Source organism: Branchiostoma belcheri, unplaced genomic scaffold (assembly GCF_001625305.1).
Source record: "Branchiostoma belcheri isolate BF01 breed outbred unplaced genomic scaffold, Haploidv18h27 scaffold71, whole genome shotgun sequence".
NCBI classification, from domain to species: Eukaryota; Metazoa; Chordata; class Leptocardii; order Amphioxiformes; family Branchiostomatidae; genus Branchiostoma; species Branchiostoma belcheri.
The window spans coordinates 1,628,470-1,642,349 of NW_017804365.1; the positions used below are offsets into that span (position 1 = coordinate 1,628,470).

Sequence of the window (13,880 nt, forward strand, 5' to 3'; positions counted from 1 at the left end):
TTTTTGGTGCCACCATTAAATAGATAAAACCAGACTAGGATACGAAAGAAGCAACATACAATGTAATTTCAAGGCAGTAAAAATAAATTTCTTATCATATTTTCGTCATCCTGTCATACGTGAGGAGTGCCTTTATTTTTTGGTGCCACCATTAAATAGATAGAACCAGACTAGAATACGAAAGAAGCAACATACAATGTAATTTCAAGGCAGAAAAAATAAATTTCTTATCATATTTTCGTCATCCTGTCATACGTGAGGAGTCCCTTTAATTTTTTTATTATTTATTTTTGGTGCCACCATTAAATAGATAGAACCAGACTAGGATACGAAAGAACAATGCAATTTCAAGGCAGAAAAATAAATTTCTTCACACACATTTTCATCATCCTGTCATACGTGAGAAGTACCTTTATTTTTTGGTGTCACCATTAAATAGATAGAACCAGACTAGGATACGAAAGAAGCAACATACAATGCAACTTTAAGGCAGGAAAATAAATCATATTTTAGTCATCCTGTCATACGTGAGGAGTGCCTTTATTTTTGGTGCCACCATTGAAAACCAGACTCGGGTGCGAAAGAAGCAACATACAATGCAATTTCAAGTCAGCAAAATAGATTTCTTACCACACATTTTCGTCATCTTTTCATACGTGAGGATTCCCTTTATTTTTGGTGCCACCATTAAATAGATAGAACCAGACTAGGATACGAAAGAAGCAACATACAATGCAACTTTAAGACAGAAAAAATAAACATTCTTATCATATTTTAGTCATCCTGTCATACGTGAGTAGTACCTTTATTTTTGGTGCCACCATTAAATAGATAGAACCAGACTAGGATACGAAAGAAGCAACATACAATGCAACTTTAAGACAGAAAAAATAAACATTCTTATCATATTTTAGTCATCCTGTCATACGTGAGTAGTGCCTTTATTTTTTGGGGGCCACCATTAAATAGATAGAACCAGACTAGGATACGAAAGAAGCAACATACAATGCAATTTCAAGGTAGAAAAATAAATTTCTTCACACATATTTTCGTCATCCTGTCATACGTGTGGTGTCTCTTTATTTTTTGGTACCACCATTAAATAGATAGGACCAGACTAGGATACGAAAGAAGCAACATACAATGTAATTTCAAGGCAGAAAAAAATAAATTTCTTATCATATTTTCGTCATCCTGTCATACGTGAGGAGTGCCTTTATTTTTGGTGCCACCATTAAATAGCTAGAACCAGACTAGGATACGAAAGAAGCAACATACAATGCAATTTTTAAGGTAGCAAAATAGATTTCTTCACACACGTTTTCGTCATCCTGTCATACGTGAGGAGTCCATTTATTTTTTTATTTATTTTTGGTGCCACCATTAAATAGATAAAACCATACTAGGATACGAAAGAAGCAACATACAATGCAATTTTTAAGGTAGCAAAATAAATTTCTTCACACACGTTTTCGTCATCCTGTCATACGTGAGGAGTCCATTTATTTTTGGTGCCACCATTAAATAGCTAGAACCAGACTAGGATACGAAAGAAGCAACATACAATGCAATTTCAAGGCAGAAAAATAAATTTCTTATCATATATTTTCGTCATCCTGTCATACGTGAGGAGTCCATTTAGTTTTGGTGCCACCATTAAATAGATAAAACCATACTAGGATACGAAAGAAGCAACATACAATGCAATTTTTAAGGTAGCAACATACATTTCTTCACACACGTTTTCGTCAACCTGTCATACGTGAGGAGTCCCTTTATTTTTTTTTATTTTTGGTGCCACCATTAAATAGATAAAACCATACTAGGATACGAAAGAAGCAAACATACAATACAATTTCAAGGCAGCAAAATAAACTTCTTATCATATTTTCATCATCCTGGCATACGTGAGGAGTCTCCTAATTTTTGGTGCCACCATTAAATACATGTACATAGAACCAGACGAGGATGCAAAAGAAGCAACATACAATGCAACTTTAAGGCAGAAAAATAAACTTCTTATCATATTTTCGTCAACCTGTCAATGCAATTTCAATGCAGCAAAATAAATTTCTTCACACACATTTTCGTCATTTTGTCATACGTATACATGAGCAGTCTTTATATTTTTGGTGCCACCATTAAATAGCTAGGACCAGACTAGGATACGAAAGAAGCAACCGTTTTCCGTCAGCAAAATACCATTTGTGCTTCTTAGATATTAGTATCCTATGGGATATACATGTAGGGTTAATTCAACTGTCTGCATTAAAAAGAAATGACAGGAATATTGACCTTGAAAATCCAATTTTACTCCACTTAAATTGCTTTAGGGTCTTTAAGTTTGGCGAATTGAAATCAAGGAAAATTCCAGCGAAGTTGCGTGCAGACGCCATGTTTTAGCTTTGGGCTAGTAGAATGTCTTACCGGTAACGTCTCGTACCCAGACAGGAAAATAAATTGACGCTCGCTTCTCGCTTTGATTGAAAGGGATCGCGAGACCTTCGGAACACCGGACTTATTGAGTATTAGACTAAAGCCCGACGGGCGAATACATCGTCAAATCTACTACACAGTCCTGCAAATTGCACTTCACGATTGCTACTTGTTAAGCGTCATTCTTCACTAACAGCTTTTTATTATCCTCAGCGCTTATTGAAATGCCTACAGGTCAACCGTAAACTTGAGAATACAGTTGGCTGCCTGAGTCCCTCAGCCATCTTGCCGAGTGAAGGGATACATGCGATTGTGTGGCAAATATTTTAGAGTTCTGGAATTTTTTATGTTTACCGAAGGAAAACATATTGTTTTGGCTCAGTCTCTTCCTCTTCCTCTTCTTCTCCAACCTGTGACCTCTGACCTGGACAATGGCCTCATTTGTTGACGTGTGTCACCATAGTAACTGGTGTTTGGTTACATGATGTTGCAATTTCCTAGTAGGCATTTAGACTCCTGTCACCATATAAACATGTATGTGAATGTGTTTGAGTAAGAATTAACAGAGCAGACCATATCCGAAGGTAAACATTTTGCAGTTGCCTTGCAAATGTTACTTTTCTAGTTATGTTTACGTCTTTAATTTGGCAAGCAACTACGGTACATTGAACGAGGAAAATATAGTAGGGTCGTGTGGCGTAACGACGGAGCATTCGGCTAAGAACCAAGAGGTCCCGGGTTCGAATCCTGCCACTGCGATGTCACTAATCTTGTGCCCTTGGGAAAGGCACTTTATACGACATTCCCACTTCACTCAGGTGAAAATGGGTATGCCAGTATGATCATTATCATGATCGTCGGCATTAAGAGAAAAACCAAAAAACATATATAGAGGTGGATACGGCATTGATAACTTTCCTCGGAATAAAAATAAAACATTGACGTATACAGAAACATTTATGTTATGGCAATGATGTTTATACCATAGCCTCAACAGTAATAACTTTAAATACATCCAATGCAAACTACTGACACATTTGATGCCAGACGCAAAAAATGCTACTCCTTTATTAATACGCTAACTTATCACCGACAACAGCATAATACATAATAATTCTGAGGTCAGATTGTCAGTACAGAAATTCTTTCTTTAAAAAATGTATATAAGATGCTGTATGTATAGTTTGTGTTTCTATGTTTGTTCCGTTGTTTTCTATGCATGGGTGAAATACCTGAAATAAAGACATTCATTCAATTTAAGTGCAGCAAAACAAGCAAACAAACAAAAATTCTGGCTAAGAAAACTTGCTGATATAGACATTTACTGTCATCTCTTAGCACGTTTTCGACAACATTTCATACTTTTAAGCGTTTGAAATAGCCCAGAAAGAGTCTATTTATTTACTAGTATTATCAGTTTGGTACCACCAATAAATACCTAGAACCACCCAACGATATACGAAACAAGCAACCGTTTTCCGTCAGCGACATCACATTTTTGCCTTACAGATAACAGTATGCTGTGGATAGGGTTGATTCAACTTATTACATTGAAAACAATGAACAGAAAATTGACTTTGAAAAGTTTTTAAAATTCCATTGCCCTGAAATCGCTTTCGGTGCCTTTAAACTTCAATTTGCCCATTGACGAAAACAAATCTAACTCATTTGTATGTTGGTACTCTCCAAGCAGAGGTTGTGGGGAATGATCGTTGCCTTTTTATATATGGCCGTTTTTTTTTTGTTCTGATCCCCACCCGTCGGTGGCCGCGGAGCTTCTCTGGCTAATGGATACTGCCTGGCCAATTTGATACTGTCTTTTTTGCCACCGATAGGGATCTGCTTGGAGATTAGTATGTTGGTACGTTTAAGTAGTAACGTTAGGCCATGTTGATTTGATTATATGGATGACATCCTCTGGGAACCCCAAAACTGATGCGAGTGTGCGAATGAAAAAAAAAAGTATTGCAAAAAAAAATTTCCTTCATTATCAAATCTACTTGGTTAAAAAGGTTGAACAAATGGCTACACACATAGAGAATGGTAGGGCGATAATAATAGACTATTCATTTTTATTTCTTCATATTTTCTTCTTTTCCTGAATTGATTTCGGCATTCTGTGACATCAGTATCGTTTTCCAATACTTTTTTTTGCACCATACGACATATATTCGCTAATTTTGTACGAGTAGCAGTGTGGTCGAAAACTTTTTTTTTTGGAAACAGACTTAAATTCATGCGCGCGCGGATGTCATCCATATAATCAAATCAACATGGCCTTATAGGCTTCCAGCGCAAAACACATTCGAATTCACGACGTTCTGTGTCGAGATCTTTACCAGCCCGTGACACGAGACATATGCATGGATATCACACTTAAGTCCATGGTATTGGTATCTGGTCATAAAAAAAAAATGTTCGCTTGCATTTTGTATCAACTGGAGTTTATCAGATGCGGACACAAATGTTCAGTGTTCGTCACGGTTTACCGAGGAAGGGCAATCTTATTTTGTGCATCGCCCTGTTTCTGTTTTAAGGTCAAGGACCCAGTGAATGAACTACTCAGCGTCTCAACCCACCAACATACATTGTCAGAGTCCATTGGAATCAGACTAGAGTAGAAGTGCGCTTTGCTGTGCCGTTCAAAAGCGACTTCTAGCGAGAAATTCCATCAGTACAAAGCATGGTGTGCTTTTATCCGTGTATGTACAAAGAATACGTTATACATACCTGCTACTACAAACGTTACCCTTTGGATATTAGAAGCATACTGAACCGTGTATTTGTGAGGGGTGTTTGTTTGTTTCTTTGTTTGTTTGCTTGTTTGTTTGTTTGTTTTTATCACTGAAAACCGTTACGAATGCACCCAAAAACAACACCTGCCCATCCCTTGAAATCCGAGTGGGCAAAAGTCACTGTAATGTTACACATATACAATACTATTACTATTACACGGTTATTAAAAAAGCAATTGCGAGTACAATCTAATCATATAATTTTCAAGTTATCTTTACGATATTATTCTGTTTTAGATTTCTGAATTAATATTTGTTGTTATTACCCACTTGACGGAAATTATTTTATTCTTTTAAATTCATTTATGTCGTCTTTAATTAAGAGTCTTTAAATCTTTCGAATTTGAGCCGTTTTTTTTTTTTTTTGTTATGTATGTTTGGGAGGAAAAACCCTGTGACATAGCCTAGGTGTCATCCGATTTGTAACGGCAACCCAGAAAAAAAATCACCGTTCCCAGACGATTTTTTTCTAGCCTGGGTGCCATCCGATTCGTGACACCCAGGCTACTTCTATCTCCATGTAGTGACACTCTTTTGCAGAAGAATTTGGGAGATTGAAATGTGGGAAAGAACTTTTATGAGTCATTTTTCGTGTATTACAGCCTTCGATCGCCAAACCTAATAGTGTTAAATTTAATATAGAATTAGGAAGATATAAAAAAATCCCCCGCGACCAGAGGTTTTGTCCATTCTGTCCCTATGATATTGAAGACGAACAACATTTTATTTTGAATTGTACACTATATAACGATAAACGCACAAAGCTGTTCAACCTTGTCTCCGCTTGCTCAACAGAATTTGATATGATAAATTTAAGTTCATCCTAGAAGGTAATAACCCTCACTGTGTACAAATAGGTAAATATATCAAAGAATGTTTAGACCTTAGAACAAGTAGTATTAGTTGAATCATCTATTGTTTTGTACGTAGGTTAATTTCGTTGTACCCACGTATTTGTTTAGGTAAATATATTAAAGAATGTTTAAACCTTAGAACAAGTAGTATTAGTTGAATCATCTATTGTTTTGTACGTAGGTTAATTTCGTTGTACCCACGTATTTGTCTGTGTATCTACATGCACTTTTGTTTTGTTTTGTTTTGTACTTTTGTTGTGTCAATAAAGTATCTGCCCAGAATTCCCAGATAGGAAGTGGCCATGTCACAGCCCAGTCACAACAGGTGACGTCACAGTTCTGTCACCTGCCGCCCACCCACACACAGGAGGGACTGCATGCCTGTTCTATGAGACCATGGAGGTAGAAAAAAGGCCTGATGATGAGACGTAGTCTCATCCTCTTTATATTCACAATTGCAAATTAGTTCGCGATTGGTCGCTTTTGTCCCTCGTGGTACGTTATTTCGTATACCGAGTCGTTTCGTTTCGCGTACGAACTTCAGATTACACAAAATATCATTTAAGGTCCGCATATTAGTTTAGTCTGACACATGAATACAAAAGAATATCTCAAAGAAGACTCGTCTTTACGTTGCTGGCCTGCCTGAATTTTCCAAGATCCCCCCTTCCCCATGCAGACCCTCACAAAGGTGTTGTTCTAGCCTCTCTGACTCGTCATCCGACGTTTCCGCTTTTAAGTACGTATATACACTTGAAGGTTGAGTCACCTTGGAACTGCTACATGTTATGTTGTTACAGCTGTGTGTGTGTGGTGGACCATCGAACCTAGCTTGAAGTGGCAAGTTTTTAACCCAAATCCACAAATTACATATTGAAAATAAAAGACATATCCGCACTCCACGGGAATAATAATTATGACAAATATTGTACATGTATTTTGGCTAGAAATTGTAGTAGAATGCCATTTTATAAAAGAACGTATACTAGTATTGTGCAACAAAGAAATACAAAATACTGACTTGTTGTAACTATTTTTTTCTATTCTGTAGACAAATTCATATTTCTAGACAGACTTTCCAGAAATAAAGAAACGAAAGGTATTTGTTCCTTTATTTCTAGAAGTAACGTTATAACAGAAAAAAGCGAGTAGTTGAATTTTCAAATACTAGTATGCAATTTTAGCTTGTGTGCTTTGTATTATTCATTAACATATGATTGGATAATTACCAGTACTTGGCAGAGTGTGTCAAAATATGTAACTGATGTTCAGTATACTCTACTACCTTATTTATAGCTTCCAATATGAGCACATGCATATGCTTTGAGGTTACTGGCTACACTACATTAGTTGTCGACCTGGAAAAATAATAAAAGGCATGTTTGGACTTTTGCCCAACTGAAACAGTCATGTTTGACTATTTGCTTCAATAACGAAATTATTTTTAGAATTATGTGTAAGAAATAAATAAGTTATCGTTAGAAATGAGGTTTGTAAAAGACACGGTTTGGACTTACCTGTTTTCCCACCTTTATCGGATGATATCGATTTGTTATGAATATCAAGAATAATTTTTTTTATTACCTTCGCCAATGGAAAGTTACGTTTTCGGTAAGTTACGTGTGCGTCCGTCTCTTTCTCTCTTTATAAGTTTTCTCTCTCTCTCTCTCTCTCCCCTCTCGCTAAGCTTTCTCTCTCTCCTTCCCTCTCCCTCTCTATCTCTGATCTCCCTCTCTCTCTCTCTCTCTCTTTCTCAGATTTTCTCTCTGTGACTGTAACGTCTAGCTGGATTGTCTCGATATTTGGTATGTTGGTAGGTCTAGACTTTGAGGCCCCCTGCCGACTTGTTACGGTACTTCCGCTTTTGACATATCTTGCTTTTCGGTATGCTAGGGCCACGAATTGACAATATGATCAACTGACAGAGTGGACGCACATGAGGATCTTATTTGGTTTGAATAATCAATAAGAAGCATTTATCATTCGTCAGTCGTTACGATTAACGGTCATTTGACGGAGGTATGAGATAGTGGAACTCTAGTTATGACTCATATACGGGAACCTCTCGAGTGTGATTCCCCTGTGTGATAGCCTCGATGCCAGTCACTGTTGTCAGGCTAGTTCCTCTGTTCCAGATCCAATATGCCTTCATTGAAATTTTTACTAGCCAGCGTGTCTGGATCAATGCCTAACTAAGGGGGTCTTTTGGTATGATTTCCTTGAAGATATGTTGGCCCAGGGGGCCGAGGAACTGGCCTATTAGAGCCCTAAGAGCAGTCTGGCACCCAGACTACCGTCTCTCCCACTCCCGCCAAAAAAATTCGTCTGCCTCATTTGCCCAAATATGCGTGACGTCATCGTCCAAAATGGCGGAACTGCTTGGGTTTCCGCTGTAGCCGTCCCTCCGTGCTTTTCAGTTTTTTATTTCGCCACTAGTTAGTCCCTTTGTTTTACCTCCCACCGGACGGTCGTATAGTTCCAGTACCACCACGAGACGACGCTTTTAGTCCCCCAGAAAGGTAAGAAAAGGCCGCACACGACGGCAAGTTTTGAACTAGTTCTGAACTGTAGCTGGCAGCTGACCCCAAGGGCATAGAAGTCAACAATACGGGGGCTGTGTTTGGTCTCACGGCTGGCCAAACCTGGAACTGTCTACGGTAAGACTGCGATTTCCACTTGACTTTCGCGTTAGCTCTCGATGCGAAGCTCTATACAGTACAGAAAGAGCATACCTTGCTAGTTACGTGGGCCCGCTACAAGACATGTGGGTCGGAATGTGTCTAGGAAATCTTGGACAAGAGCGGATGTGGGCAAAAAATTTGAACAGACTCTGATTCAAAACTTGTTGCTTCTGGCGGCGCCTCAAAATTTTACAACAGTCGGCTCGCGAGTAGGAAAATTCCCGTCCCCGTTCTTCCTAACTACGGTGAGGTAGTCGTCTGTTTACGGTGTTATTTTTATCCATCGTCCCGCTTAGTATAGTCTGTGTAATTTGGGGGTAAATAGAAGTTAAATTTGTACAAGAAGTACCGGAGTTTGTGTAGGGTACACTACGTTGGAAGTGGGGGAGGGGGGGCACCATATAGTGCTCAGTTGGAATGTTGGGACTAAGTCTGCGATAAGCAACGTATACAAGGACATGGAAGTCGTAGGTTTACTTTTGGAGGCCTTCTGTCTGTGTTTGACAGTGCTATCTAATTCAGCCTGCATGGAGATATATATAATAAGCATAATTCATTTACTTAAAACCATAAGGCATAACATTAACAATGGTTTGTGCTTACGTAGTACAGACTTTTAACTTTCGCATTTGTAAAATTTACCTCAGGAAGCATACAGGAAATGGCAGACATGATAAGGACATTGCTAGATCACCGCTACTTTTTTTGGGTTTATGTTCCTATAATTTGTCTGTGGCAAAAACCGCATTTCTTATTTCATTTTTGTCAACTCAGTACCTTCTCTATTTCGTGAGCTTGGAACACACAGATATTTGTACCATATGATATACTTTATAGAAAAGTAAAATTTTACTAGAGCATCAGGGCTCGAAATTCATTTTGGGTAATAGGTGCACTGGTGCACCCAACCTAAATTATTAGGTGCACAAAAAATATTTTGGGTGCACCATATAAGTAGAATGCAGGGGTCGAAATAACCCTCTGTGTGCAACTTGGTGCAAGTAAATTTGGTGTCGTGCAACTAATTTTTTGCCTGCTTGCACCATGGTGCAAGTTTGCTTTATCCACTATTACTACCTGTAGAATTACCCAATAATATTAATTAATAAAGAACTGGAGTGGAAAGGAACAAAACCAGAATCCATGAAGTTTTTCTTCATTTTTTGTAAGTAACAGAAGGTTACTATCTACGTCGCTGCCAGCGGATGTTTCCCATCACTTCTGTATTTTTGGAGGGTGCAACTATTTTTCTTCCGGTGCAAGTATTTTTCTTTTCATTTGCACCAGTGCAAGTTGGCCCCAAAATCTATTTCGACCCCTGAGAATGTCAGCAAAAACTAGTTATGTTTAATTTCTAAATAAATGTAATATAACAATGATTTCATTATTTTTTTGACCCTTAGATATTAGAATATGCTGTATACTACTATACATTCAGCATCTTTACATACATAAACCTACGAAAATATTTGGGTGCACTGGTGCACCCACAGAAAAAAAAATTGGGTGCACAGCTCCAAATTTGGGTGCACTAAGGTGCACATGCACCCAGTATTTCGAGCCCTGCTAGAACATGGTTAGACTATATGCGCTTGGTAGGACAAGTACGTACACGTATCTCTTGTAACTGACACAAGATCAGGCTTAGTGAATGTTGACTTAACTGACACATTTGCTTAGACTATGTCTCCATCTCTCCGAGCAAGACTTCCTGTTCTCTGTTACCCTTCCTGTTCAGGAGAACTTACTGTCCTGAGCAAGAGAATCCAAACATGCAGCTCCAACTAACTAAGGCATAGTCAAACAAGAGTTCCGTTGCAGCACCATTGCAAGCTGCCAGGGGGCCCAAAGTGTAATCATTTTGAGGTCTCATCAAGACCTACCCACCTACCAATTTTTATGACAATCCATCCATATACTGATAGTGATATAGCTTCTTGAGTTATCTTACTGAACCATATGATATACATACAATTGCATAGTAGTTTTAGTACGTATATTGAACACAAACGTTACCAAAAAACATAACCTTCTGGCGAAGGTAAGTAACGTTGTGTTGCTGAAAACGACCCTGAAAAAACTTGTTGGTACCACTATTCGGTAGGTAAGGATTTTTTTTACATTCTTCCCAAAGTGATCTGATAATACAGTTTAACAATATAATTTATAAAACAGAAAACAGGACAGTGGAATTTTCAACATCATATTTTGATTATACAGATACACATCGTATTGGCACATGTATATCGGTAAACTAAACAAAGAAGTACAATGTTTACTACACAATGAAGTAAACTGATTTAAACATTTAAATCTCTTTCTATTGAAACACACAGACAGCATGTTGAAAAATGATTCTATGTCAGGTCAAAAATTTTATGTCCCTTGCCAGTGGTAGGCCCCCCAAAAACACAACATTTTTTTCCTAGGCCTAAGCTAAGGCTTGCTAGTGGAAGTACGTACGGACATGCGCTTATAGTATACCATACCAGTTCCATAGTGCGCATTGTTTACACATCCTGTTAGTGTTACTAGACTTCCCAGCGAAAGGCCATCTGTCAAGAATTGGTACAATGTAGAATGTGTGAAAGCAATTTACAGTTGGCCTTTTTACATAGGTTGGATTTACGTACTAGGATTTACCATTTGGAGATAACTGTAACTCTATATTTTTGGCCTGTCCGTATGTCGCTAATGCCTTTTTGTTAGAACATTGATGTCTGGATTTGCTGTCGTTTCTTATGAGATTATGTTGTTTTGTTTCCTCACTTGAAGCCTTTCTTTCTATACATTCTACAGTCTAGGAGTACTTTAATTAAAGGCAGATGTATTTTGGCTAATTGATTATGTAGACAAAACATCGGGCTGTTCCATTATTTAGGTGGGTAGGTTTTAGATTGGTTATCAGAAGATTGCTAAGGCCACACCAATTTAATTTGTTGCTTCTCTGATTTTTTCAGAAAAAATATGAAGCGACAGGGCGAAAAAAATAAAAAAATAAAAACAGGTCTAGGCATCCTATCATAGCCCCAAATGCTTCGATAGGAGCCATGAAGTCAACACAAAAGGCTGGGCAATGAAATTTGAACTTCAAATGAAACCACTGCATTGATAGATGGAAAAACTGTAAGAGCTGGGGGCAAAATATGAGCATTTTTTAGTTGACTCAGAACCAGAATCTTTTTTTTTTTTGCAAATCAGACAAAAATGAAGAGGCGAATCCGAGAACCAACAAATTAAATTGGTGTGGCCTAAGGATGCAATTTTTTTCTAACTTTTTTGAAAAGGCCAGATTTGTTTGAGACTAATCTGAATGTGGCTCAGGAAGAAGGCTCTGGCATTACACAAATCATGCTGTTTGTGTCTGCATGGCTATGTTTTTGTTATGATAATGAGATACCAACTGAATAGCTATACACTAGGGAATGACTTTCACTGAAAGACAAAAAAAATTCAAGTTGCTGTAGTACATGTACATGTAAGCAGACTGATAGCAAGGTTTTTTGTTATGGACAATAGGATATTGTTTAAAATTTTGTCCTGTGTAAGTGTTCTGCTTAGGTTATCGTATATTGAAAACACATGTTTGAAATTGGACAAGCACATGTGTCCATTACATGGTTTCCCTGTTTTATATTGTTTTCTCTATAAATTTGTTGGGTTATGAGTCCAATTTGCTTTTATTTGAACTGAAGAGAGGAACAGTTGTGGGATCGTTACTTATGTGGGGCTTGAAATTAATTTTTGGGGATAGGTGCACTGCATACAGTGTTCTAGCCAGCCTTCAAATTTTTCTCTCTCAATTTTGTTAGATGTTACATTATGTTGAGGGATGGAAAATATTGAAATCCTGACCCTCTGAAATGCTATAATTCCTGGATTTTGACAGGCAAGTTTTGCTGCTAGACAGGCTTTTAGCTAGGGGGTGTCCAGGGTGTCTTTTGGACGCCCTGTCTTGAAAATAATAAGAAATTGGACGCCCTACTTTTTGGTAGGACACCCTAAAAATGCCCTATTTTTTCCACTCCCAACCCCTGCCATGCACACATGCCTCCCTTTAGCCTTAAATAAATACAAAAATGATGGTTTACTGAAGGAAAAAAAACTCAAATTGCTCAAAATTTGCACCTCAAAATGCAGAAAATAATGTTTGAGAGCATTATGAATTTCAAGAAGGCCCCCCCAAAAAGCTTGCGCTCCGCTATTCTTTGCTGTGCATAAAAATGGACACCCAACAAAAAAATCCTAGCTAAAAGCCTGCTGCTAGACTAAACTTGGTTTTGTTTGCCAAAGATGACGGATTGGGCAAAATTTTGTCCGTCATGAGTGGCAAAATCTATTAATATGTGGTATTATGGACACTGGCCAGAACACTGGGTGCATATAACATACTGTATATAAAAAAAAAACATGTATATACAGGTAACACTACTAACAGTACATGCAGTCAGAAAAATCTTGCAAACCTAATTTCTGTCCCTTTTCATAGCTTGAATCTGAAATCCTATAAATAGTTTGTGTTTGGTAAGAAACTAACAATGGTACCTGTATTATATAAATTATAATAAAATTAGGTGCGCGGCTCCAATTTTAGGTGCACAAAAGTGCATATGCAACCCGTATTTTAAGCCCCGAGCTTGGTTCTAAGTCAATTAAAAGAAGGAGAATAGCTTCCATTTTTAGGAGAGCTATAAGTTATAATATTGTAATAATAACTGAACCAAAATTAGAATCAGAGGCAAATAAATTAGCATTCAAAGAAAAATAATTAGCACAGTAATGATTTGAGTGTATGGAATATAGATATAGATAGTTTATTGCTGTAAATTACGTACAATACTTGCACTGCAATAGCTATTCCAGATGGATTTGTTTGTCTATCTATATGTACATAAGTTTGCTCAAATTGAAATAAGTTGGGGAAATAATATTAATAGCAAACATTGGGAACAGATTTCTGTTGCTCCTTGATTTCTTGAAAAACAATATTACTTTGGAGTGATTGTAATTTGTATAGTCATCAATCAGTCATAGTTTTTTCATATATTATAGTATAAATTTCATAGTTTCATAGGTGGTAGAAAATTTATTCCCCCACCCCCCACACAGAGATG

At 37.5% G+C, this 13,880-nt stretch overlaps 1 pseudogene; it reads left to right on the forward strand.

Annotated features, from left to right (window-relative positions):
• The first annotated feature begins 8,410 nt into the window (after positions 1-8,410).
• LOC109484904 overlaps positions 8,411-13,880 on the forward strand; it is a 94,264-nt pseudogene continuing 88,794 nt past the window's right edge.